General features: G+C 36.9%; 1 protein-coding gene across 2 annotated transcripts in view; it reads right to left on the bottom strand.

The window, feature by feature from the left end:
* LOC110664105 (proline-rich receptor-like protein kinase PERK3) overlaps positions 1-25475 on the bottom strand; it is a 95683-nt gene that overhangs the window by 7482 nt on the left and 62726 nt on the right. The window lies entirely within an intron of this gene.

Below are 25475 nucleotides of genomic sequence, written 5' to 3'. Positions count from 1 at the left end.
AAATAGATAACAAGCAAGGCACATATACACAGCAATTGATGCAAGAGAAAAAGAAACAGCTAAAACCAAAGATTCAAATACTTGAAGCTCTGACAGAAGCTATAGGCAGAGTCAAAGTGAGATTCCCTGCCGTGTTCAACCAGGTGATTATAGACTCCATGACCCTTAGCTTAGCTAATACCTTCAAACCATGAGGATTTTAAGAGGGGCTTTTAAAACAACCTCAAAAGAAATTGGAGCACCAAAAGGGTATGAAGACAGTCATTTGAGAAGGCTATTATGGCCTTGGATAACCCCACCAAGGCTAGCAAAACCTAGCTATCCAAGAGCAGATTTTGAGTTCCACTTTCTTGTCTTGGCTTCCTAGAACAGAATGCAAAGACCCCTTACTCCATCTCGCTAAGATTGCATATGAAAGAAAAACCTCCAAGACATTATGAGAAAGGGTCTAGTCAACACCCCTATAGAATTAGGCACTTGGTGAACTCTGTGAACCTACCAATGCGTTGAAATTCTCTTGAAACTACTACCAGATAAAAACAGAAACACATGATGTGCATATTTTATCTGCATTTTAGGATTATTTCACATTCATTTTATCTTTTTATTTTAATATTTTATGTATTTTAATATTTAATTTAATTAATTTATTAATTTTAGTATTTTACATTTGATTTTTAAAATTTTTATGTTTTTGTTAAATTTTAAAGTGATTTAAAGATGAAAAGCTGTAATTATGAATAATTTGATGTTATTTAAACATTTAGAGTAGCGAAAGAAATGAAGAAATTTTAATTAAAGAGCGGACAAAATTAGGTGAGACAATAATTTTTAGACGAAGTCACACTTCACTAGTTTTTCACTATTTGACACATTGAAATTTTTTATGTTTATTATGATTATTTTATCCACCTTAGCACTCATTGGACATTTTATCTTTTTTTTTTACTAGACATTTTAAGATAAAAATATGACAGATACATATACATTTTTTTTTTTTCTCAACTTGCAAGAGAGAGAGCCGAAGAAAGTCCATTCAGCTAGTGTGGACGAATTGAAAATGGCTGAAGTTGTTGAAGAAAACACGTTCTTTCCCACCACGAAATAAGAATTCCATGGTAGAAAACTATCCTTCTTGTCCCCTGGGCCAATATGAATAAGGACAAAAAATTATCCCGCGTTAGGGATTAACAAAAATTCTCTTCCAACATGAAAAATTAGTTCAATTGATTTAATTCAAAATTTTAATTTAATTTTTTTAATAAATTAATTTATTTCGACTTTTAATTTTTTTTAAAAATAGTCTATTCAATTTAATTCAATTTTTTGTAAAAAAAAAAATGATAGAAGTATAAAATCAAATCAAATTAAATAATTTATTTTTTTAATTAGTCTTTACTAAACTAAATTAAACTAAACCCAAAATGAAATTTAAATCAATACATTGAATTAAATTAAATTAATTTACTTCAATTTGATTCAATTTCTTTCTTCATTTAGTTTTAATTTGATATGTTATAATTTTTTATTTATTTAATTTTTTTAATTTTTCAAACCAAACCAAATTGAATATATTGATGTCATCCCTACATTCAGCTATAACTATTAAATCATTCTTCATCATCAATTTCCTTTTTGGTATTTATAATAAGAATTATTTTTAAAATATTTAAAAATGAATTAATCTGTTCGTGGGCTATCAGCTTAGTATTTCTTTAAAAAATATTTTAAAAAATTTAGTTGAGGCAGGACAACTCAAATGAAGCTTCAAAAAGTTAAGAGGCTCAGGCCTTCAAAATTAGGCCTCAATAGCTAACATTTCGGGCTTAATTAAAGTTCAACCGAGGCTTTAATTAGGTATGTATTATTCTATTATAATTAAATAATTAAATTAAATTAATAAAATATATTTATTTTAATAAAAAATTTTGGTTTGATTTGATTTTTAATTAATAATAATAATAATAATAATAATAATAATTTTTTATTATTTATTTGATTATCTTTAATTTAATAATAGAATTTATATTAATTAATATATTAATTATAATTTTATTGATAATATATCATTGATGATTATTATTTTTATATTTTATAATAATATTTAATTTATAATTATTCTATTATTAATATTAAATCAGATTTATTATTTTTTTATAAATAAAAAATATAGATATATTTTTATTAATAATTAATTAATTAATAATATAAAAATATATTTTTTATTTTTTTAATTTATTTAATTATAATTAATAACGAATTAAATATTTTTTATTTTGATTAATTTTAATTTTTTTCTTAATTTTATTTTAATCGAATTAATAATTTTAATTTTATTAATAACTTAATTAATTAAAAATACAGTCCGGTTCAAAGAAAATGACAGAGCTTACCCTTAACTTCAACTATATGTTTTACTCTTAGGCCCAATCTTGGGCTAACTATTTTGAGCCTAGTATTTGCGCAATCAAGGGCTATGACTTTGAGGCTTTGAGTTTTAGGTTCTATTTTGGGGTGAGGGAATAGTAAATAAAGGTAATGAGGGGCAAGTAATTATTATACCCATGTTTGGAAAGGGGTGAGCTAATGAAGGGTAAGGGTAAGTAAGGATAAGGCTTACCATCCCTTACCCCTCAAATCCCAATTTTTCTCACACCCCAAATTGGGGTGCAAGCAGGGAAAGGTGAGAGATGAAAATTATTTTATTTTTTATTTTCCTATTGTGTCTTTAATTTTTTATTCAAAATCTAATTATACCCATTAAAAATAAACCTAGTTTACCAATACAAACAAATATTTTCTTTCTCAAGTGGCCGTATCTAATCTCTTTGCTCTCGTGGATTTTGAATTCTTGCAGAAAAAATGTTTGTTTTATCTTTCTATTTAATTTCAGTTATTAAATCATTCGTTCTTTTAATAATTTGCTGCAATTATTATACTCCAATTGTCAATTTTTTTTTTGCTAAATAATTCATTCTTTATTCAATCCTTTTTTTATTACTTTATAAATATCTAAGTTGAATGTTGAAATAGTACATGCCATGGTCTGACATAAAAAGACAATCGAAAATATAAATTATAAGTCACTAAACTAAAAATAAAAAGCCTTAATTTTCTAAATAATTCATTATTTATTCAATCATTGTTTGTATTATTTTATAGATATCTAAGTTGAATGTTGAAATAGTACATGTCATGGTCTGACATAAAAAGATAATAAAAAATACAAATTATAGGTCACTAAACTAAAAATAAAAGGCCTTAATTTACATATTAAAAAAACTAAAGAATAAATTTTATCTAATAGAAAAAGGTATTTTTATAATTTTAATAATTATTTACTCTTCTTTCACCTCTTTCTAAACATGAGATTTTTTTTTATTCTAATCATTTTTACCCATCTCTCTCCTTACCTTCCTTTACCTTCTCATTAATTACCCTTCCCTTACCCCATCCAAATAGAGCGTTAAAGCGGTCATGCTAACCCCTCGATCCCCATATTTGTACATTTATTGGAGCTTAAATGACATTAAATGAAAATATTTGAATGTAAAAAATAAAAATAAAAATTATATGATTTAGGTATATAATATTAAAAGACTAAATATATAATGGACAAAAATAAATTATTTGATATTTTATTTAAAGAGCATACTTTTTCATTATTAAAACATACATACACTATTTCTCAAAGAGACATTTTATTAGCAGTGAGAAGCCAAATTGAAAAATAGAATCATATATACCAATGGAATATGTAAATTAATGAACGAATGAAAAATCTTCCTATATACCATCATCCATATCAGTGACAGAAATCTTATTTAGGGAGTCCATTTTAAATAATTATTGAAAATAAATACATATATTTCTTTGTAAAAATAAAAATAATAAAGAATTGATTAACAATCTTTTCAAAGAATAGTAGAAACATTTATATTTCCTTTTATGAAGACTAAAATCCTCAACTTCATATTAGGAAAAAAAAATTAAAAAATTATAGAGAATTTTGCATAAAACTAAATATCCATATTTCTAAATTTTTTACTAACTCATTGAATTTTATTATTAAAAAAAAATTCACCAAACTCAATAGAATGTTACAATGATTAAATAAGAGAAATAGAAAAGATGTACTAAATTTGATTTTTCGTTATTAATTTGCTAAGAAATTTAATCATTAAATTGAAATTTTTAACTTTTTTATTTCAAAACATATTTAGTAGAATAACAGCTTTAAAAATCTGTGACATTAGAAATCCTCATTGATCTTTAGTGTAAATTTTTTTTTTTAAATTTTTTTAGCTAAAACTCTAAACACATTGTTTACCTAAAGAGAAATGAGTTGGATTTTCTTCTATTGGGGAAATTACTAAACTTATTAATAACTAGTGAAATTTACACCTACACACTCAGTTTTTAAGAATTGAAATAAATTGTTCTTATTCTTAAAAAAATATAAAATTTAATCCTTCTATTACTGTAACACCCCAAAATTTTAAATTTTATTATTTTATGAGCATTATTGGTATTTTAATTTTATTTAAATTTTAGGAAATTTTTTGAGATTTTTGGGATTTTAAAAATCGGGTTCGATTTTTCGAAAATATAAACTTTGATGATTTTTAAAAATTAATTTAAAGACCACGTGGTAAAACTAAAAATATATTTAGAATCTATGAATTTTTCTGAGTTTTCTGGAATTTTTTCGAAATTTTTGGACCTCGTTTTCGGTCTCGAGGCAGAGTAAAAATTTAAAATTTTGTATCCTGAATCGAACCGGCCGAATCGAACCGGACGGAATCGAAGCGGTCGAATCGGACCGGCCTTTTCTTTTTCTTCCTTCTTCCTCCCCGCGCGCGTCCGACCTCCTCCCCTTCTCTCTCTCTTTTCTCTCTCCTCCCTCCTCCCCTTGCCGCGCCGCCACCTCCCCTGCCTCCCCAGCTCGCCGGCGCCGACCCCCAGCCGTCCCAGCCCACCGGCCGCTGCCCCAAACGGCCGAAAAACGTGCGCGAACGTCCCTCCCTTGCACGCGCGACCGTTCGTCTTCCCGGCCAAAATCCGGCCGATCCGGCCACCAATCGGACCGGGTCTTATGTCTAAACTCATCTACTCGTCGAGAGCTTTCCGTAGACACTAAGAACACCGAAATCCATCGAGCGGTTTGTCCAATTTTTGTCCGGGAAGTTTTACCCCATTTTGACTTTCGAGCTAGATTTCTCGCAAACCGTGAATCCCACGAGAAAACCGAGAGTACCAGAGCGCTCCACTCGTCGAGAGCTTCGGGGCGACATAAATTTCAAATTTTTTCGACACCGTTTTCGGTGGGTCCCACGGAACTTCGCAGTGTTTTTCCGAGCATTAAATGAGCTTAGAAAATTCTGAAAAAATTTATGTACTAACTCCCGTGTTGTGGGCTTCGTGTAGGTATCCTCAATTCGCGGAAATTTGACAGTTGATCGGGTTTGTGAATTTTCGGCCAGACAGACCCGTTATCGGAAAAGTCTCCAAATTGGACCGAGGTTTTGGCTACCCCCCCATTGTCAGACATCCCGAGTGCGTTCCCGAAGTCGGAATCGGTAAAGGTAAACCCGAACCTTGCTTTTTCATAATTTTCTAGTGCTTAAATAGGATTAAAAATTCATAAAATATTCGTGGTAGCTCAGAAAATTATGATTCTTTTTGCAATAGCCTAGTAATATTGCTAAGGACCACGGGGCAAAGTTTTAGAATTTTTAGAGCTTATTTGGGTAGTTTTTACAAAAATGATCAATTACAAGGACTAAATTGAAATTTTACATATTGTGATGGATGACTGACTGACTTGATGGGCCCAGGAGGGGCTGTGTGATATGATTGAGCTATGGATATATGGATTGTGAATATAGAAGTGTGTTTTGAGCCATTTTGCAGGTTGGGTAGGTCCTAGGTATAGGGGAGACTCTGCCGGATTTTCGGCACGACTTAGGACGTATTTGGTCTTTTCTTGATTTGTATCGAGTCATTTGTATTAAATAAATGTAATGTAATTGTCAGGTGAGCCGGAACAGCCTTCTTCCTCCGCCCAACCGCCACAATGACAGTGACCGTTGTCAAGTATGTGAGTAAAATATTAATTTTAATTGTAATTTCACTATTATTATATGTTCAAGCATGCCCATGCATCACTTATATGCATATATCTATGTAGATAAACTTTAGGCACAATTTATGTTGCATTCATAACTGTGAAAGTGCCATGTATGTTGCTGTGGTAATTTAGAGCAGTGTGCGTGCGTTGGCGTGCGTGTGATGTGGTGTGGACTATGGATAGGACGGGTAGTCACAGCTTGAGATCTTCGCTGGGACCCGATCCTTCGAGGGGTAGTCACGGCTTGAGTTCTTCATTGGGACCCCCGATTTGGTTTATTAAGCGAAAGTCCGGCTTGAGTTCTTCGCTGGCACCAGGTTGGATTTAAGAGAGCTGTATAGGGGATCAGCTCCCATATATTATGATTGATATTACTGGGTGTGTGAGTGCTCCAAATTACCTTTTTGATGTTATGATGTGAAAATGTTATTGATGTTGCATTTCACTCTACAGGGTGCATTAGTTTTAGATAGTTATAGAGATTATGGTTAAAATTGATATTTTACTCTCTGAGTCGAACGCTCACTCCTGTTCAATATTTTTTTCAGGCTACAGGAGGATTTTATTGTGGTTAACCTGCTTTTCTCCCCTCGCAGGTTGTTTATCAATATTTGTGTAATTTTATTTACTCCTAGAATTTCCGCATGTGATAGAAATATTATTTGAATTGGGTCTGTAAACTTAATATTCTATGCATGTTTGATGGATTGGATGAGGGAGTCGAGCTCCCATTTATTTTTATGCTGATGAGTATGTGGAGGGTGAGTTGAGCTCCCCAATTGAGTATTTATTGTGTTTATAGGTCGGGTGAGTCAAAAACTCCCCGTTGAAAGGTCCACTTTATAACCAGACTCTGTCCGGTTGATTTCTTGATATTGGGCTCAAATGGGCCCTAGAGTTGGGTTAATGAACAGTTAGGCTTACTACGGGCCTCGGGGGCTTTAGGCTGGCCCAGGTCCTAGTGCCGATCCGGCCCATAGGTTGGGTCGTGACAAATGTGGTATCAGAGCTTAGGCTCCAAATTCTTAGGGAATGTTTGTCTAAAGTGTTGGGAAGAGTCTACTAGGAGTCACATGCGGAAAATAGGGTCCACATTCGTCTTGCATTGTTATCTTTGCTTCTAGTCTCTGCTTCATATATTGTGTGTAAATATAAGTCTATAGAGCTGTGTAATGTGCAGTTTTGAATTTTGTGGGCTAATGCTGTTGAATTTCAGGAAAATGCGTAGAAGCAGAAGAGCTGCCACTGCACTAGAACCAGATGTGCCTGACGAGGTGTCGGCACAGGATGAGGCGCCTGCCCCGAGGAGGCGGGGTAGGAGGCCTAGAGCTGCTCAAGTAGAAGAGCAGCTGCCACCAGTACAGGATCAGTCTTTTATGGCACAGGGTCCCATGGACCCAATGGCAGCTACTCTAGCTGGGTTGCAGAGAACCATCGATATGATGGCGCAGTATATGGTCCACCCTCCACAGCAGCAGCAGTCCACCGCATCAAGAGGAGAACCTTACAAACAGATCATAAATTTCAAGAAGTTGGTGCCTGGTACTTATGATGTATCAGACGATGCATATCGGTTTTTGGATTCTATGACAGGCGAGAGCAGTGCGATTGGTGATAGAAGACTTATAGAGTGTATGCAGCATGTCATGGGGCCTATGCCTAGACAATGGATGAATGACTACATATTACCTCGGATGGAGGGTTTGTCGTGGACTCAGTTTGTGGAACTGTTCATCAATTGGTTTGTGCCAGAAAGCTTCAGAGATCAAAAGCAGTGGGCCTTTGAGGCCTTAAGATAGAATGGTAGTTCTGTATATGAATATGCTATAGAGTTTCTGGAATTGAGCAGATATGTCCCTATAGCAGTAGCTACAGAAACTATGAAGGTGAAGAGATTCCTAAAGGGGCTTAACAGGAGTTATGCGAACCTGGCCATGATGTTTGATCAGTCTTTTGATGTGGTGGTTGATCGAGCCAGACAGATTGAGATTAGCTATGCTGTGGATGACAGAGGAAGAGTAAAGAAAAACAGAGCAGAGGGTTGTATCGGTGTTCCCCAAATGGGTACTCCGGATAGTGGTGGCCAGAGTAATTACAGAGGAAAAAGTAGGAACAAGAAGAGTGGTTTTAGACACAAACCTCGAGGGTTCAGACTAGGATACGGATCCAGCAGTGGTCATAGTTCAGGGTACAGCAGTTCTGGGTCTGATTCAGGATCCTCCTTGGCACCTTGTGCACAGTGTGGAAGAGGACATTCAGGACCTTGTTTGATGGGTTCAGGAGTATGCTTCAGGTGTGGCCAACCAGGTCACTTTGCTAGGGAATGCCCCGTGTTCAGCGAGTCACAAATGGGGTCACAAGGTTCTGTTGCAAATGTTCCTCGACAGTTGTATCCTGGTGCTTCGGCATGGCGGCGATCGATTCGATGGCCAGGGCTGAGGACAAGGGGGACGTGGATTTGGAGGCAGATCAGGAGGTAGAAGTCAGTATCAGAGTTCTGCCACTCAGGGTAGGGGTCAAGCTCGGGTTTTCCCCCTGACCCACCAGGATGCTCAGGCTTCAAATGTAGTTGTGGTAGGTATTCTTCTGGTCTGTTCCTATGAGGCTCGTGTTTTGATAGATTCGGGTGCTACGCACTCATTTGTCTCCCCTGTGTTTGGCATGAGGTTGGGTAGAAACCCTACAACTTTAGAATGCCCTTTGTCGGTAGCTACCCCACTTAGTGACAACATAGATGTAGATATGGTTTTTCCGGGTAGCCCAGTGGTAGTGGATGGAAAGATCCTCCCAGGAGACTTGGTTCCTCTACCAGTAATGGATTTTGATGTAATTTTGGGGATGGATTGGTTGGCAACTCATTATGCCACTTTAGACTGCAGGAAAAAAAAGGTGTATTTCCACATACCTGGTGTGGAAGAGTTTAGCTATGATGGTGACAGGAGCGTGGCTCCATATAATTTGGTGTCAGCAATTAGTGCTAGGAAAATGTTGAGGCGTGGATATCAAGGGTATTTAGCATTGGTGAGAGATACCTCTGTAGAAGGTGTCAGCATGGAAAATGTTCCTGTTGTCAGAGAATTTATGGATGTCTTCCCAGATGAGCTTCCAGGGTTGCCACCAGAAAGGGAAATAGAGTTCTGCATTGATGTTGTTCAGGGTACAAATCCCATATCCGTGCCACCTTACAGGATGGCACCAGCAGAATTGAAAGAGCTGAAGGAGCAACTACGGGAGCTTTTGGACAAGGGTTTCATACGCCCGAGCACTTCACCCTGGGGCACTCCTGTGCTATTTGTAAGAAAGAAAGATGGGTCATTGAGGTTGTGAATTGACTACAGACAGCTGAACAAGGTGACTGTGAAGAACAAGTATCCACTTCCTCGGATCGATGATCTGTTTGATCAGCTCCAAGGAGCTAGATTATTTTCCAAGATAGACCTGCGATCAGGCTACCATCAGTTGAGAATCAGGAATGAGGACGTGTCCAAAACGACATTCAGGACAAGATATGGTCATTATGAGTTCTTGGTGATGTCTTTTGGACTCACTAATGCACCAGCAGCCTTCATGGATTTGATGAACCGAGTGTTCAAGCCATTTTTGGACCGTTTTGTCATCGTATTCATAGATGACATTTTGGTATACTCTCAGACTGAGGAAGAACACGTGTGGCACTTGAGGATGGTGTTGCAGACGTTGAGGGAGCACTAGCTATATGCCAAAATTTCAAAATGTGAATTTTGGCTAGAAAGGATCTCATTCTTGGGACACGTGGTTTCTAGTGATGGTATTCAAGTGGATCCCAAGAAAATTGAAGCTGTAACTGATTGGCTTAGGCCTACAACAGTCACTGAGGTGCGAAGTTTTCTGGGTTTAGCTGGCTACTATAGGCGTTTTGTATAGGATTTTTCCAAGATAACAGCTCCCCTAACTAAGTTAACCCGGAAAAATATTCCATTCATTTGGATAGATGACTGTGAGGAGAGTTTCCAGAAGCTTAAGGAGTGTCTAATCACTGCCCCTGTGTTGACACTGCCTATGAGTGGTGAAGGATACACCGTGTATTGTAACGCCTCCAGAGTTGGCTTAGAGTGTGTTTTGATGCAGAATGGAAATGTAGTGGCTTATGCTTCAAGACAGCTGAAGAGGCATGAGCAGAACTACCCCACTCATGATTTGGAAATGGCGACTGTAGTCTTTGCACTAAAAATCTGGAGACACTACCTGTATGGTGAAGTGTGCGAGATATACACCGACCATAAGAGTTTGAAGTACATCTTCCAACAGAGGGATTTAAACTTGAGGCAGAGGAGATGTATGGAGCTTCTGAAAGACTATGATTACACCATCCAGTACCACCCTAGGAAAGCCAATGTAGTAGCAGATGCTTTGAGCAGAAAATCTTCTGGTAGTTTGGCGCACATTTCAGCAGAGAAGAGACCATTGATTCAGGAGGTACATGAGTTGATGGATCAAGGTTTAATCCTAGATCTTTCAGATGAGGGGGTATTGCTGGCTTATTTTTCAGTGAGGCCAGACTTGAGAGACAGAGTTAGAGTTTCCCAGCACAGAGACCAACAATTGATGAAGATCATAGAAAGAGTACACCAGGGTGAAGGTGGTGAATTTGGATTTGCCAATGATGGCGCCCAAGTGCAAGGTTCAAGGATATGTGTGCCCGATGTGGACAATCTCAGAAATGAAATCATGCAAGAGGCACACTATACACTGTACAATGTCCACCCAGGCTCTACCAAGATGTACCATGATGTGAAAGATAGTTATTGGTGGAATGGCATGAAGAGAGACATAGCAGACTTTGTGTCCAAGTGCTTGACTTGTCAGAAGGTGAAGTTTGAACACTAGAGACTGTCTGGGAAGCTGCAAGAGCTCCCTATCCCAGAATGGAAGTGGGAAATGATCACTATGGATTTTGTGACTGAGTTGCCTCGTACCATGCGAGGATATGATTCGATATGGGTAATTGTAGATCGTTCAACCAAATCAGCTCACTTCTTGCCTGTGAAGACTATATATTCTGTGGCACAGTATGCCCGACTCTACATTCGAGAAATAGTCAGATTGCATGGAGTTCCTGCTTCCATAATATTTGACCGAGGGCCCCAGTTCACTTTTCTATTTTGGAGAAAGTTGCAGGAGGCACTTGGCACACAGTTGAACTTCAGTACGGCTTTCCACCCTCAGACAGATGGACAGTCCGAAAGGACAATCCAAACACTGGAAGACATGCTTCACATGAGTGTCTTGGATTTTGGAGGTCAATGGGATGATCAGATAGCTTTGGTGGAGTTTGCCTACAACAACAGTTACCATTCTAGCATAGGGATGGCACCCTATGAGGCACTATATGGAAGAAGGTGTAGGTCTCCTCTGTGTTGGACGGAAATGGGGGAAGCGAAGGTGCATGATGTAGACCTAGTGCAGTACACTTCAGAGATGGTTCCCTTAATCAGGGAACGATTGAAAACTTGACTTTAAGATGGCGAGAAGAGTTATGGACCCAGACGGAGGGATGTGGAGTTTGCGATGGCGACTATGTATTCTGAAGGTTTCTCCAATGAAGGGAGTCATGAGATTTGGAAAGAAGGGCAAGTTGGCACCTCGGTATATTAGACCTTTTGAGGTTCTGAGATAGAGTTGGGCGATTGCCTCACGGTTGGAGCTACCACCCAACCTTTCTCACGTTCATCCTGTGTTTCACATCTCCATGCTCAGGAAATACATTCCAGATCCTTCTCATATACTACAGCTGGATGTAATAGAGCTAAAAGAGAACTTGACGTTTGAAGAGCAACCTGTAGCCATAGTGGACTACCAAGTGAGACAGCTGAGATCAAAACAGATCCCTATGATTAAGGTTTTGTGGAGGAGCCAGTCAGTGGAAGAGTGCACCTGGGAGTCAGAACGGGACATGCGTAGCAAGTACCCTTATCTGTTCAATGTATAATCATATGCTTTATTCTGCCTTGTGTAAAATTCGACGACGAATTTTCTGTAAGGGGGGAAGAATGTAACACCCCAAAATTTTAAATTTTATTATTTTATGAGCATTATTAGTATTTTAATTTTATTTAAATTTTAGGAAATTTTTTGAGATTTTTGGGATTTTAAAAATCGGGTTCGATTTTCCGAAAATATAAACTTTGATGATTTTTAAAAATTAATTTAAAGACCACGTGGCAAAACTAAAAATATATTTGGAATCTACGAATTTTTTTGAGTTTTCTGGAATTTTTTCGGAATTTTTGGACCTCGTTTTCGGTCCCAAGGCAGAGTAAAAATTTAAAATTTTGTATCTTAAATCGAACCGGTCGAATCAAACCGGACCGAATCGGACCGGTCGAATCGGACCGACCTTTTCTTTTTCTTCCTTCTTCCTCCCCGCGCGCGTCCGACCTCCTCCCCTTCTCTCTCTCTTTTCTCTCTCCTCCCTCCTCCCCTTGCCGCGCCGCCACCTCCCCTGCCTCTCCAGCTCGCCGGCGCCGACCCCCAGCCGTCCCAGCCCACCGGCCGCTGCCCCAAACTGCCGGAAAACGCGCGCGAACGTCCCTCCCTTGCGTGCGCGACCGTTCGTCTTCCCGGCCAAAATCCGGCCGATCCGGTCACCAATCGAACCGGGTCTTGTGTCTAAACTCATCTACTCATCGAGAGCTTTCCGTAGACACCAAGAACACCGAAATCCATCGAGCGGTTTGTCCAATTTTTGCCCGGGATGTTTTAGCCCATTTTGACTTTCGAGCTAGATTTCTCATAAACCGTGAATCCCACGAGAAAACCGAGAGTACCAGAGCGCTCCACTCGTCGAGAGCTTTGCGGCGACATAAATTTCGAATTTTTTCGACACCGTTTTTTGGTGGGTCCCACGGAACTTCGCAGTGTTTTTCCAAGCATTAAATGAGCTTAGAAAATTCTGAAAAAATTTATGTACTAACCCCCGTGTTGTGAGCTTCGTGTAAGTATCCTCAATTTGCGGAAATTCGACAGTTGACCGGGTTTGTGAATTTCTGGCCAGACAGACCCGTTATCGGAAAAGTCTCCGAATTAGACCGAGGTTTTGGCTACCCCCCCATTGTCAGACGTCCTGAGCGCGTTCCAGAAGTCGGAATCGGCAAAGGTAAACCCGAACCTTGCTTTTTCATAATTTTCTAGTGCTTAAATAGGATTAAAAATTCATAAAATATTCGTGGTAGCTCAAAAAATTATGATTCTTTTTGCAATAGCCTAGTAATATTGCTAAGGACCGCGGGGCAAAGTTTTAGAATTTTTAGAGCTTATTTGGGTAGTTTTTGCAAAAATGATCAATTATAAGGACTAAATTGAAATTTTACATATTGTGATGGATGACTAACTTGATGGGCCTAGGAGGGGCTGTGTGATATGATTGAGCTGTGGATATATGGATTGTGAATATAGAAGTGTGTTTTAAGCCATTTTGCAGGTTGGGTAGGTCCTAGGTATAGGGGAGATTCTGCTGGATTTTCGGCACGACTTAGGACGTATTTGGTCTTTTCTTGATTTGTATCGAGTCATTTGTATTAAATAAATGTAATGTAATTGTCAGGTGAGCCGGGACAGCCTTCTTCCTCCGCCCAGCCACCACAGTGACCGTTGTCAAGTCTGTGAGTAAAATATTAATTTTAATTGTAATTTCACTATTATTATATGTTCAAGCATGCCCATGCATCACTTATATGCATATATCTATGTAGATAAACTTTAGGCACAATTTATGTTGCATTCATAACTGTGAAAGTGCCATGTATGTTGCTGTGGTAATTTGGAGCAGTGTGCGTGCGTTGGCGTGCGTGTGATGTGGTGTGGACTATGGATAGGACGGGTAGTCACGGCTTGAGATCTTCGCTGGGACTCGATCCTTTGGGGGGTAGTCACGGCTTGAGTTCTTTGCTGGGACCCCCGATTTGGTTTATTAAGCAAAAGTCCGGCTTGAGTTCTTCGCTGGCACCAGGTTGGATTTAAGAGAGCTGTATAGGGGATCAGCTCCCATATATTATGATTGATATTACTGGGTGTGTGAGTGCTCCAAATTACCTTTTTGATGTTATGATGTGAAAATATTGTTGATGTTGCATTTCACTCTACAGGGTGCATTAGTTTTAGATAGTTATAGAGATTATGGTTAAAATTGATATTTTACTCTCTGAGTCGAACGCTCACTCCTGTTCAATATTTTTTTCAGGCTATAGGAGGATTTTATTATGGTTAACCTGCTTTTCTCCCTCGCAGGTCAATTATTACTGTTTGTATAAACTTGTTAAATCTTAGAATTTCCGCATGTGTTAGAAATGTTATTTGATTTGGGTCTGTAAACTAAATTATTATTTTGGGACCTGTAAACTTAATATGCTATGCATGTTTGATGGATTGGATGAGGGAGCTGAGCTCCCATTTATTATTATGTTGATGAGTATGTGGAGGGTGAGCTGAGCTCCCCAATTGACTATATATTGTGTTTACAGGTCGGGTGAGTCGAAAACTCCCCGTTGGTAAGTCCATTTTATGGCCGGACTCTGTCCGTTTGTTTTCTTGATATTGGGCCCAAATGGGTCTTAGAGTTGGGTTAATGAACAGTTAGGCTTACTACGGGCCTCGGGGGCTTTAGGCTGGCCCAGGTCCTAGTGCCGGTCCGGCCCATAGGTTGGGTCGTGACAATCATAGTTTATATAGATGTTTTGTAATAAATAGAGATAAAACCCATGTCCATAACTATACAGTCCTTTCAATATTCACTTTTCTTTTATATAGTTTAATATAATAACATTGAATAAACATTGAATAATGAAGTACTTGATTTATAGTATAAAAATTCAAATTTAGCAACAGCTATTTATAAATGAAAATCATCTTCTTAATATTTATATATATATATATATATATATATATATATATATTTGTTATAAGGAAGGAGAGCTCTATTCTAAGCCCATGTTTATTGATAGATAATCAAGGTTTTGAACTTAATTACCTAGTATTAGAGATAAACTAGGGATTAAGAGAATTAATTGGTTGATTAAAAAGCTTAATTGGTTTTGGGTAAATCAAACATTATATGAGAGTGGGGTTTAGTTTTCTTAAAATACTCTTTGGTTTGCTTGAGAAAGAGATCAAAAGAAATTAGAATTAGCCACCTTCAAACCATAGATTTTCTTAAAAATTGGATTAACCAAGCCATATCCCATTTGGTTTAAAACATGAACCCCAACTTTAAAATTACTTTTACCATTAATTGACCTTTGTTCTTGTATACCCATTGCTAGTTTAGTTAAATACCAAAAAGGGATAAAAAGGTGGCAGACTCAAATATGATTAGCGTCTATGTAGGTAAAAATTTTAAAAAAAAAAGGTTTATTTGAAAAGTCAAACAAATAATTAAAAAAGTGGTGGGTGCTATCCTTAGTAGTAACTAGGTAGAGAATCTGCAGATAATGACAGCGGGTAGATGGGTAAGGAATCGGCAGACGAGTAGGCCAATTGGGCGTTACCCATGGTAGCGTCTAGCTACAGAGGACATAACGTCACGCAGCTGGGCGCACATGACCCATGCAGCTGGGCGCTACCATGGGTAGTATCTAGCATGATCAATCACATCCTTTGGACCATGCGCAATCACATCGTTCGAGAGTAGTACAATGGCAAGTAAACTCTACCATTAGTATGGTCTAACTGTGTGTAATCTTGTCACTAAAACTTTAGTTTCACTAAAAAATCAGCCCAACCCTTATCCTCTATATAAATCTCATCCCCCTCTCCCTCTCATTTTACTTACTGATCAAAATCTCTCCAGCTCTCTGAAGTAAGGTAAGTGTAGTATATGGATTTTTTTTTTTTTAAGTTATGTGGAGTGATAAGTTTGATGTTAAGGAAATAATTTTTGTATTCGTAAAATATTTTTAAAATTTAATAGTGAAATAAAATATTTTATAAAAATTGTAATAGTATGGTTAAGAATATAACACCCCTAATTTTTAAAATACTTATTTTATGTGTAAATATTAATATTTTATTTTATTAAAATTTTGGGAATTTATTTGAAATTTTTTGAATTTTAGAAATCGGGTTTAATTTTTCAAAGTCAATAAACTTTGTTAATTTTTAAAGATTCATTTAAAGACCACGTTGCCAAACTAAAAATATATTTGGACTATAAAATTTTTCTGAGTTTTCTGAAAATTTTTTAGAATTTTTGGGCCTCATTTTTGGTCCCAGGGTAGAGTAAAAATTCAATTTTGGGTATCCTGAATCGGACCAGCTGAATCAAACTGGACCGGGTTAGACAGGTCAAATAGAACTGGCCTTTTCTTTTTCCCTCTTCTTTCCCCACGTCGCACCCGACCCTCTTCCTTTTCCCTCTTGTTTCTCACTCCTCCCTCCTCCCTTGGTCGGCCAACAACATCCCCCTCCACCCCAACTCGTCGGCGCACCTCCAACGCCCCTTCTTATTGCTGGCCGCAACTCCAGTGGCTGGAAAATCAAGCTTGAATCCTTCCCTTGAAGCAGTGTACTGTTTCACTTTCCTGACCAAAATCCGATTTGTAACAACCCTATTTGTATAGCCTGGTATATTTCACTGTTTCGGTGACCGAAGTCGATCCGAACAATTAAGGGGATTAGAACCACACTTAAGATAACTAGATAAGCCATAAACACAAATAATTAGTAATTGTCAATTAGCTAAGTATAAATAAGAAAAATAGAACATAAGAAGTTAAATGAGCCGAGAGTCACAGCGATGAGTGACCTTCTCGGGAAGGATTGTGAAGTCAATTTAAACTCAAATTTCGAGCCTTAAAATGTGACGTCGCGGTCTTTAAGACTATTACAAACACAGTGAAAAAGAGAAAATCACAAAAAAAAAATTGTTAAGATGGTCAAATAATTAGGTCAAGGATCCGAAAGAAATATTGAATTATTTGCAAATCGGGTTGAACTGGCGAGAGGCAATTTGGTCAATTGACCCCGCGAGCTGACTTTTGACCTAACTGTCAAATAAAATTAGAGAAAAGAAAATTTTGGAATCAGAAATTAAATTAAAGAACTAATAGAAAAATAAATAGAAAAAAAAAGAAAATGAAAAAGGTGAAAAGAGATGACATCATGCATGATATCATGCATGATGCCATAAATATTATAATTAATAAATTTAATTAATTTGATTTTTTGGTCTTCCATAAGACTAAAGACATAAAGAAGAGAAAAAGAAAAAAAAACAAAATTCTATCTTCATCTTGCCGTCCACTCTCTCTCTCCCATCTCTTTCATTTTCTTCATGAAAGCTCCATTGAAGCCCACCTAAAGCTCCCTTAAACCCTAAATTGTGCCATGAAATCCCTACATCCCTTAACTAAAAATTGTGTTTGAGCTTTGATAAGAAGATTGGGAGTAAATAAATCAAGCAAAATTTGAAGAATTGGAGATATAAATTCTGCTCACTTAAGGTAAGCTAATCTAACCTTTCTTTTTAGTATACATGATGGATTTAGGATAGAAATGGATGAGATTATATGAAGAAATTGAAAAAAATTGCATGATTAGGAAGAGTGGGAATTTCAGCCAGCATGTGTGGGAGTATGATTTGCATGGTTTGATTGAATTAAAGGGGAATATAAACATCAAGGAGTTGAATGATTATGGTTAAATGCCTTAAATTAGCTAAATGCAATGAATTGGTGAACTAGGGTTTTGGACACGTAGGGTTTAGGAGTAAAAAATATGAGAAATTATGAAATGATGTGTTTAACCTAGTTTGAGGTGAGAAATGGTCATTTGTGACCAAATGAATGTGTTGGAAGTGTTGGAATTGAGTTTAAATTCAGATTGAATGTGGTCATGGTGCAGGCAGTAGGACCAAGGTCCCTTTAAGGGACCAAAACTAAAAATTTACAAGTCCAATTGGTATGAGACCAATTGGGAATGACAATAGACACAAAATAACACAATTTTCATTTAGGAATTATGCCCAAAAAGTGACCAAAACCTAGTGAACAACTTGACCAAATCCGGATTTTCTCTGTCTGACCTGTACAAAAATGACCAAATGAACAGTATTTGTTCATTTGGCCATAACTTGAGCTAGGCAGGTCTAAATGACCTAAAATTTTACCACTGGATAGCTGAGATATAGACCTAAAACTTTCATTAGGAATACAAATCCAAATTATGCCATTAACCAAGTCATTTGGCCACCCAAAGTTGATAACCTAAAACTGCCAGAACCAGTTTGGTGCCCAAAAATTTGGGTTAAGTCCAATCCGGCAGCCATGATTCAAATGGCTATAACTTGAGCTAAAAAACTTCAAATGGAGTGATTCAAAAAGGAGAATTAATTTAAGACAATAGGGAACATTTTCTATGAAGGAAGTTCTGCCAAATTCTAACAGAAAATGACCAATGGAATAGTGCAACTTAAGACACCAAAATTGAAAATTTGCAAATTTGCCTGAAAGACTTAGAATTTGAGTAAACAACCAAAACCAACAAATTTAGTTACCAAAATGTGGTATGTGGGTGAAGTTGGAATTCCCATACCTATTAAGCCTTAGAAAGTCAACAAATTGACTTGAATAGTATAGTGAATAGTAAACCCGAAATACAAATTTTAAAGAATGTCAAGTTTAGCATATTAAAGCTAGGTATAAGTAGATTTGAATTTATTTTTGGAGTTATGATAAATGGTGATACTGAAACACTGTGAAACTGTGTGTTTCAGTGGAAAAGAATACTAGGAAAGAACCTGTGACATCGAGTCAAGGCCAAGAGGCGACTCGTATAAGGTTTGTGCATAACTAACTATTTTGTTACTTTTCACTTCTAAATTGATTTGAACAAGTTTATTTTATGATTTATAATTTGTTGTGTTGAGGATTTTAATTTGTTGAATGAAATTGTATAAATTAAATGTAAATTTTCTTATGCATTTAAGGATTTATTGCATGGTTTTGAGGATTGAAAATTTTAAGTTTGATGTGTTGCCAACCTTGAGCATGAATTTATGATGATTAAATATGTTGATGATTTGTAAACACTTTGTAAATAGAAATTGTTTTGAATATGATTTGAAACTACAGTTGATATGATAAAATATGTTGTGAATTCTCATTAGCTTGTCTAGTGAGATATCTCCTCCACTAGATAGGGCGAGTTCCTTCCTCTCTGGCTTGCCAATTGGGGAACAGTTTGAATGAGTACTCATATATATTAGTTAGTCTTTGTTCCTCTCTTTTAGCCTTGGTTATTGGGAGAGTGTGAAATGTCGTAGTGTACAACACAGCATCTATTTGAATTTTGGGTCATGAGTTCAACTGTGTGAATTGTTGGCAATGCCCTTTAAATTATGCATAGTTTGATAAATTATGGTTGAAATAAATAATTTGTCAGTGATTCAAAATATTTTTGTATTGTTTCAGGATTTAAAAGAAATGTAGATAAATAGTTACGATTTGATCAAAATGTTATTCAAATGAATAATTTGCATGAATGAAAATATTGATTTCTGAATGTTATGAATTTTAAAGAATTTAGAAATTTTAAATTTTTATTTGTTATGAATTGTTAAGCAAAACTTGTATTAAGTTTTAAATTATTAGTTTGTGCACCACTGAGTTCACCACTCAGCGATAGCTTTGTATGCTGTCGCAGGTGAAAGAAAATATAAAGCAGCTAAGCAAGATTACTGAAAGGCATAGTGAGACTATCTTCGGGTATATCATAGGTATACCCTTGTAATTTAGATTTTGATGTAATTTCGTAATTATATGTATGAAATTTACTTTGAGCAGTTGTACCAACTCTTTTGTAATATATTTTTGGATTGTAATTAAATACAAATTATTATAAGGTTATCTTGAGATTTTATGTATTTATAAAGTTTTGCACTACTAAATTTTTTTATGATCCCATGAATGTAAATATTAATTTTGTTACCTTAATGAGAGGTTTCAATGTTTGATTTAATTTAAACTATGTATTGAGTTGCTTGTGTTGATTTGTGAAATGAGATTGAATAATGGAGTTGTGATTGAGAAAAATATTGGGAGTGTTTTTATTTTCAGGTTTTGAAGAACTGTTTTGTCAAAATACATACGGCACTTGCCAAAATTTTTATAAAAATTTGGAGATTTTAAATATCTAAAAATTTGATTTATATTTGGACTTTAAATAAATGTTTTTAATATCTGAGAAAATTTTACCCACCAATTTAAAAATGAATGAAAATTGTTTCAAAATCCCTTGTAGTATATTTAATGGGTTACCGGTAGGCGAAGTACGGTAATTCATTAGGTGTACTACGGGAGCATGTTACATCTTACGAGGAATAGGGTGTGACACGATTGATTTCACTACCGATCGGATTGGGTCTTATCCCAAATATCTTCTACTCGTTGAGAGCTTTCCATAGACACTAAAAACACAAATTTTCATTGAGTATTTTGTTCAATTTTTGCCTAAAAAGTTTTAGCCCATTTTGACTTTTGAGCTAAATTTCTCCCAAGCCAGAAACCCTACGGGGAATATGAGAGTACCCACGTGCTCTACATGACGAGAGCTTCATGAGGATATAAATTTTAATATTTTTCGACATTGCAATTTTGGTGGGTCCTGTGAACTTTGCAGTATTTTTTTGAGCTTCATTTGAGCTTAATCAATTCCATAAATTTTTTTCTAACTCCTGGTGTTGTGGGCTTCGCATAGGTGCCTTCGTTTCGAGGAAATTCGACAGTTGCTAGGGTCTGTAAATTTCGGGCCAGACAAACAACCAGCCAGAAAAACTTCAAAACTGTTTCAAGATTATAGGTTACCCCACCATTTTCAGATACTCCGGACACGTCCCAAGCATCAAAATTGGCATAGGTAAACCCGAAACCTAAGTTTTCTTAATTATTGAGTGCCTGAATTAGATTAAAAATTCATAAAATATTCGTGGTAACTTAGAAAATTATAATTTCTTTTGTATTAGCTTAGTAGTATTGTTAAGGACCACGGGGCAAAATTATAAGATTTTTAAAGCTCGTTGAGGTGGTTTTTGCTATAAAGTTAGCTTCGGGGACTAAAATATAATTTTTTCAAATTGTGAGTTTTGATTGATTTGGAGGGGCCATGTGTTATTGATGTGTTGTGGTTGTGAGAAATTGAGAATTAGAAGTGTTATTTGAATATTTTTGCAAGACGAGTAGGTCCTAGGTATAGGGAGAACTCTGTCAAATATTCGGCAAAACCTTAGGGCTGTCTTTTGATTCTCTACAGCTTTTATTTCAAGTTGTTTATTGATAAATTTTGATATATTGTATAGGTGAGCTGGGATAGCCTTCTTCTTCCGCCCAGCCACCGCAGTAACCTTTAAAGTGTTGTGAGTAGATATTTATTTTATTTACAATTTCAATATTATTATATTTCTAGCATGCTCATGTATCACTTATATAAATAAATAAATAAATAAATATAAATATATATATATATATATGTGTGTGTGTGTGTGTGTGTGTGTGTGTGTGTGTGTGTGTGTGTGTGTGTGTGTGTAGTTAAATATTAAACATGCCTCATTTTGTATTTATGCTTGATGATACTATTTTGGTTGCTGTGTTCTGATAATCTGGAGATGTGTGTGTGAGTGGGTACGTATGTGGTGTATGTGGATATGGGTAGGACGGGTAGACGCAATTGGAGCTTGACTTGCTAGGACCCAATCCTTATTATGGATAAGTCAAGATAAGCACGGCTTTAAGTTGACCTCGCTCGCCCCCACATTTGGATAATAAGAGAAAGTCTGACTTTGAGTTTATCTCGCTAGCAGAGGTTGGAACTAAGAGAGCTGGGTAGGGGGATCAGCTCTCCATATATATATGTATGAGTATGAATTTGACACGAGTGTGCGAGTGCTCTAGATTATCTTTAATGTGACTGTATATGATTGACTTGTATGAAGATGATGCATTTCATTTTCAAGGATGCATTAGAATTAAATAGTTATAGAAATTATATGTAAAATAAATATTTACTCTCTAAGTCGAACATTCACTCATGTTCATTATTTTTCTAGGTTACAGGATAGCTTTTCCTTGTGTCTAACCTGCTTTCATTCTTCGCAGGTCTACTTATTATTAATTTTATGTTATGTACTGTTAAATATAACTTCTAGACCTTCGCATGTGTAGAACCATAATATTTAGTTGGACTATAATATTTATTAATTCGTGGATTGTAATTTATAAACTTTATGTAAGTATAATTGTATGGTTAATAACTTATGATGTTTGAGGGAGCTGAGCTCCCATTAATTTTATTTTAGAGTTATGGATAATTGATGGGTGAGCTGAGCTCCACAAATGTATTTTATTGAGATTACAGGTCGGGTGAGTTAATAGCTCCCCGTTGGGTAGTTCATTTTATGGTCGGACTTTGTCCAGTTGGTCACTTGAAATTGGGCTTGATATGGGCTTATTGATGGGCTAGAGTTTAGTTAGGCTTACTACAGGCTTCGGGGGCCTTATGCTGACCCAAGTCCTAGTGCAGGTCCAGCCCATAATTTGGGTCTTGATAAGATTGGTATCAGAGCTTAGGCTCCAGATTCTTAGGGAATATATGTCTAAGGTTTGAGGAGAGTATAGTTAGTAGTCACATGCAAAGCGTAAGGTCCATATTCATCCTTGCTTCTAGTTTCTGCTTCATTTACTTGTGTGTAATTATGAGTATATAGAGCTATGTAATATGTTATTTTGAATTTTGTGGGCTAATCTACTGAATTTCAGGAAAATGCATAGAAGTAGAAGAGTTGCCACTGCACTTGAACGAGATATGCCAGATGAGGTGTCAGCATAGGATGAGGTGCCTACCCTCAGGAGATGGGGCAGGAGACCTAGAGCTACTCAAGTAGAAGAGCAGCAGCCACCAGTTCAAGAATAGTTTTTTTATGGCCCAGGGTCCTATGGATCCAATGGCAGCTACCCTAGCCGGTTTGCAGAGGACCATCGATATGATGGCATAATATATGGTTCACCCTCCACAACAACAGCAGCCCACCACATCGAGAGCAGAACTTTCTAAACAAATAATCAATTTTAAGAAGTTAGTGCCTGGTACCTATGATGTGATTGATGATGTCTACAGAATTCTAGATTCATGCAAACAAGCAAGGGTGGAGCCATAACTAATTGATAGGAGATAAATTGAATGCATGCAGCATGTGTGAGGACTCTTGCTTAGATAGTGAATGACTGATTATGTGCTCCCTCGCATTGAAGGCCTATTATGGACCCAGTTTGTGGAACTATTCATTAATAGATTTATACCAAAAAGCTTCAGAGACCAAAAGCAGTGAGCCTTTGAGGCCTTATGGCAGAATGACAGATTCATATATGAATATGCTTAAGAATTCTTGGAACTGAGTAGGTATGCCTAAACAGCAGTGGCTACAAAAGTGTGAAGGTAAAGAAGAAATTCCTAAAGGGGCTAGACAGAAAGTATGTAAACCTGGCCATGTTATCTGATTAATCTTTTGATGTAGTGGTGGATAGAGCCAGATAAATTGAAATTAGTTACATAGGAGATGAAGGAAGCAGAGCAAAGAAAAACCGAGCTAAAAGGTTGTCCGGTATGCCACAGATGAGCAATATGGGTGGCAACCAAAGCCACTATAGTGGAAGGATGAGAGGTAGTAAGAAAGCAGGCCACAAACATAAAGCCAGGGGATTCAGGCCAAGGTATGGCTCAAGCAGTAGTTAGAGTTCAGGCTACAACAGTTCTAGGTCTGGTTCAGGTTCCTCTTTGGTGCCATACACACAATGTGGTAAAATTCACTCTAGGATTTGTTTTATGAGCTTTGGTGGATGCTTTAGATGTGGCTAGCAGGGTCACTTTGCCAGGGAATGCCCCATGTTCAGTGAGCACGTGATGGAGTCACAAGGTTCTATTGGTAATATGCCCCACAGATGTACCCTGGCACATCCAGCATGGCAGGCAACTAGTACAGTGGCCAGCAGGGCCATGGACAAGGAGGACGTGGATTTGGAGGCAGATCAGGAGGTAGGAGTTACTATCAGGGTTTTGCAGTGCAAAATAGAGGATAAGCTTGGGTTTTCACCCTAACACACCAAGACGCCCAGGCTTTAAATGCAGTTATGGCATGTATTCTTCCGATATATTCTTTTGAGGCACGTGTCTTAATAGATCCAGGTGCTACTCACTCATTTATTTCCCTGTATTTGCCCTAAGGTTGGATAGAAATCTTACAACATTAGAGTGTCCCTTATCTGTAACTACCCTTGTTAGTGACAACATAGATGTATACATGGTTTTTTCAAGTAGCCCAGTGGTTATAGATGGGAAGATCCTATCGGCAGACCTAGTTCCTCTACCAGTAATAGACTTTGATGTAATCTTAGAAATGGATTGGCTATCAACTCATTATGCCACCCTAGATTGCAGAAATAAAAAGGTGTATTTTCACATATTGAGAGTAGAAGAGTTCGGTTTTAATGGTAACAGAAGTGTGGTTTCATACAACCTAGTGTCAGCCATTGGTGCTAGGAAGATGAGGCATGGATGCCAAGGTTATTTAGCACCAGTAAGGGACACATCTACTAAAGGTATAGGCATGGAAGATGTTTCTGTTATCCGAGAGTTAATGGATATTTTTCCTGAGGAGCTTCAAGAGTTGCCCCAAGAAAGGGAAATAGAATTCTGCATAGATATTGTGCTGGGTACAAATTCCATTTCTATGCCACCTTATAGGATGGCACCAGCAGAATTGAAGGAGCTAAAGGAGCAGCTACAGGAGCTTCTGGATAAGGGTTTCATATGTCCAAGCAATTCACCTTGGGGTGCTTTTGTTCTGTTTGTGAAGAAGAAGGATGGGTCTCTAAAATTATGCATTGATTACAGGCAGCTGAATAAGGTAACCATCAAGAATAAATATCCACTCCTTCGGATTGATGACCTATTCGACCAGTTACAAGGAGCGAGGTACTTCTCCAAAATAGACCTCAGGTCAGGTTATCATTAGCTGAGAATCCTGGGTGAGGATGTGCCTAAGACAGCATTTAGGACAAGATATAGTCATTATGAGTTCTTGGTGATGTCTTTTGGACTCACTAATGCACTAGCGGCCTTCATGGACATGATAAACAGGGTGTTCAAGCCGTTCCTGGACCATTTTTTCATCATATTCATAGATGATATTCTTGTATATTCTCAGACTGAGGAAGAACATGTGTGGCATTTGAGGATGGTGATGCAGACTTTGAGGGAGCACCAGTTGTATGCAAAATTTTCAAAATGTGAATTTAGGCTAGAAAGCATCTCATTCTTGGGACAC

This window comes from Hevea brasiliensis, chromosome 6, assembly GCF_030052815.1.
Source record: "Hevea brasiliensis isolate MT/VB/25A 57/8 chromosome 6, ASM3005281v1, whole genome shotgun sequence".
Taxonomy (NCBI): domain Eukaryota; kingdom Viridiplantae; phylum Streptophyta; class Magnoliopsida; order Malpighiales; family Euphorbiaceae; genus Hevea; species Hevea brasiliensis.
Note: the sequence above shows the minus strand (reverse complement) of the source record. Positions and strands in the feature narration are given on the sequence as shown.